We start from the raw sequence: 3,846 nt of genomic DNA, 5'->3' as shown, positions 1-3,846 counted from the left end.
TTTCATGAGTGTGTCCTCTGGGTTGCGATGAGATGTGACTTTACACTGAAGCTTTGACCCAGTTCCTACAATCATAGGGCTTCTCACAAGAGTGTGTCCTCTGGTGTACGATGAGACCTGGTTTTACACTGAAGCCTCACCACACTCCTTGCAAACATAGGGCTTCTCTCTTGAGTGTATCCTCTGGTGTATGAGGACACCTGACTTTACAATGAAGTCTCGCCCACACTCCCTACAAACATAGGTTGTCTCCCCTGTGTGTCATCTTGTGTCTGATGAGATTTGTCATTTCACGGAAGTCTCGCCCACACTTCCTGCAAATATAGCGTCTTTCATGAGTGTGTCCTCTGGTGTGTAAAGATACTTTACTTAACAGGGAAGCCTCGCCACAGTACCCGCAAACATAAAGCTTCTCCCACGAGTGTGTCTTCCGGTGTCCGATGACATATTTCCTTTCCCTGAAGCCTGGCCCACACTGCCTGAAAAATATAGGTCTTTTCTCCTGAGTGTGTCCTCTCGTGTGTGATAAGACCTGACTTTTCACTGAAGTTTCACCCACACTCCCTGCAAAAATAGGAGTTCTCCCCTGAGTGTGTCCTCTGGTGTATGATGAGACCTGACTTTTCACTGAAGCCTCTCCCAGTCTCCCTACAAACATAGGGTTTCTCCATTGTGTGTGTTTTCCTGAGTCTCATGAGATTTGACATTTCACTGAAGCCTCGCCCACACTCCCTGCAAATATAGGGTTTTTCATGCGTGTGTCCTCTGGGTTGTGATAAGATGTGACTTTACACTGAAGCTTTGCCCCCAGTTCCTACAATCATAGGGCTTCTCACCGGAGTGTGTCCTCTGGTGTACGATGAGACCTGACTTTACACTGAAGCCTCGCCCACACTCCCTGCAAACATAGTGCTTCTCCCCAGAGTGTGTCTTCTGGTGTGTGATGAGACTTGACTTATTACAAAAGCCTCACCCACAAGCCCCGCACACATAAGTCTTCTCCCGTGAGTGTATTTCTGGAGTTGGAGGTGACTTATTCATGTAAATTTTTGCCCACACTGCATACAATCATAGGGCTTTCTCCGTAGTGTGTCCGCTGGTGTATGATGTGACCTGACTTTACTCTGGACCCTTGCGGCACTTCTGCCAACATAGGCCTTTTCCCCTGAGTGTGTCCTCTAGTGTGTGATGAGACCTGACTTTACTCTGAAGCCTCGCTCATACTCCCTGAAAACATAGGGCTTCCTTGAGTGTGTCCTCTGGTATGTGATGAGATTTGACTTTTCACTGACGCCTAGCCCACAATGTCTGCAAACATAGGGCTTTTCTCCTGAGTGTGTCCTCTAAAGTGTGATAAGATGTGACTTTACACTGAAGCTTTGCCCACAGTCGCTGCAAACATAGCGCTTCTCCTGTGAGTGTGTCCACCTGTGTGTGATGAGACCTCATTTCACTCTGAAGCCTCACCACATTCCTTGCAAACATAGGGCTTCTACCCAGAGTGTGTCTTCCGGTGTGTGATGAGACTTGCCTTTTCACAGAAGCCTCACCCACAGTCCCTGCACACATAAGGCTTCTCCCGTGAGTGTATTTCTGGAGTCTGAGGTAAGTTGATATTCATGTAAATTTTTGCCCACACTGCTTACATTCATAGGGCTTTATCCGTAGTGTGTCCGCTGTTGTGTGTTGTGACCTGACTTTACTCTTGACCCTTGCGACACTTCTGCCAACATAGGCCTTTTCCCCTGAGTGTGTCCTCTGGTGTGTGATGAGATGTGACTTTAGACTGAAGACTCGCCCACACTCCCTGCAATCACAGGGTGTCTCCCTTGACTGTGTCCTCTGGTGTGTGATGAGATTTGAATTATTGCTGAAGCCTTGCCCACAGACCATGCACTCATAGAGCTTCTCCCCTGAGTCTGTCCTCTAGTGTGTGATGAGATTTCAGTTTACACTGAAGCCTCACCCACACTCCCTGTTAACATAGGGCTTCACAACTGAGTGTGTCCTCTTGCGTGTGATGAGATTTGACTTATCAATGAAGCCTCACCCACACTGTGTGTAAACATAGAGCTTTTCTCATGAGTGTGTCCTCTGGTGTGTGAAGACACCTGACTTTTCACTGAAGCCTCGCTCACAAACCCTGCAAACATAGGGCTTTTCTCCTGAGTGTGTCCTCTAGAGTGTGATGAGATGTGATTTTACACTGAAGCTTTGCCCACACACCCTGCAAACATAGGGCTTCTCCCCTGAGTGTGTACTCTGGTGTATGATGAGACCTGACTTTTCACTGAAGCCTTCCCACACTCCCTGGAAACATAGGGTTTCTCCCCTGAGTGTGTCTTCAGGTGTCTGATGAGATGTTACTTTACACTGCAGCCTTGCCACACTCCCTGCAAACATAGGGCTTGTCCCTTGTTTGTGTCCCCTCATGCTTAATGAGATGTGACCCATCACCTAAGCCTTGCTTGTATCTTACAGTTCTTTACATTCCTACTCCCATAGATAATTTGCCTGTGTCCTTGGGTTCACCTTCTGGCTTGTGCTTGCTCTCCCTCCATCCTTCTCTCACGCTCCCTGTAGCCACCATTTTTCCATTGCGTGGTTCGGAAAAGGGCCTTGGAATCCTCCTCTGCATAGTTCCTTTAAGCAAAGTTTTGCACCTTACTTTGACCTCTTTTTCTTCAGCTTTGCCATTCCAGCTGTGTGGGTTGGTCCCTTTCTGCTGCTGACTCAGATTCTCTGTGCAGAGTTCCTCTGATTGGAGGTGTTTTCTTGGTGATATTCCTGGAAGTACCTGATAGTGGTAACTGTGGCCCACATGCTCGCTGAGGAGTTTCTCACTGGAGAAGGCCAAATATCAGGAGGAATAGGGATGGATATCTTGTTTTGTTCGTGCTGAAAGAGAAAGTTTAAGTCAGGGCAGGTGTTGACAAGGCTGCCTTGGCCATATGCTCTGTGTCCTGCTTAGACCAGCCCCACTGGTCATTCTCTGTGTGTTGACAAGACAAGCTCTGTCTCCCATAAAGTGTTGCTTTACAGTCTATTTTTTCATTCCATTTTTATGCACTACATCTTCAGAAACCAGAAAGCCCCTATCAAGGGCCTTTTCTATACACTGCCCAGAGTAGGGACTTTCAAGAAGCATCAGAGGCAGTTTCAGTCCTTATATAGATGGCACTGCAGTGATCTTTCCCCATAGACTTCTCTTTTAAGTCACATTAAAGAGAAAACCCACAGGCCCCAAACAGTGCCACTCATGCTAAAAGCCCATGAAACCAAACCTAGATTTAATACCTGATCTAACTGCAGTCTCAGCCTCTCCCAGACACCGTCTTCATCAACCATTCTTGAGTTTTCTGGTCAGTACCAGTAAAGGTTGTCTGTGGACCCTCTCCATCCCTCCCTGTTGGAAGAAGACACAATCTGCCTGATAAAAACTCTTCTCCCCAAAGAAGTCTTTGCTCACACATAATCCATTATTTTGTTAATAGCTCCCGGGCCCACCCTTCTTTATATAAGTACCGTCCATCTTGTACAATCTTTTGGGGTGCCCTAGTAGTTGCTACATGGGTTTCTGCTGACTCATGAAAAAAGTCAACTAGAACTTTAATGTACTCGTCTGAATTTAGTCTTTTAAAAAGTGTATCACATGACAGAGTGTCAGCAGCTATTTTACTCTGTTGAGAGCTGTGAACACTCTTGATGACTTAGGTGGAATTGTCCTCAGTGATGTCCTACATGGGGAAGGGATCTGTAGAGTCAGGAGACACTCAGCCTGGGGACCGACAAATGTGGAGGGAGGATAGAGGCATCGTTACAGGGACCATCTGCGTAGCCCTGAAT

The 3,846-nt window shown here is 47.0% G+C and overlaps 1 pseudogene; it reads right to left on the bottom strand.

Annotated features, from left to right (window-relative positions):
* Positions 1-551: 551 nt before the first annotated feature.
* The window catches only part of LOC109378501 (histone-lysine N-methyltransferase PRDM9-like), a 5,426-nt pseudogene continuing 2,131 nt past the window's right edge, over positions 552-3,846 (bottom strand).

The sequence above is a fragment of the Hipposideros armiger genome, unplaced genomic scaffold (genome assembly GCF_001890085.2).
Source record: "Hipposideros armiger isolate ML-2016 unplaced genomic scaffold, ASM189008v1 scaffold_2072, whole genome shotgun sequence".
Lineage (NCBI taxonomy): Eukaryota > Metazoa > Chordata > Mammalia > Chiroptera > Hipposideridae > Hipposideros > Hipposideros armiger.
The sequence above is the reverse complement of the archived record's forward strand: the minus strand, read 5'-3'. Positions and strand labels throughout refer to the sequence as shown.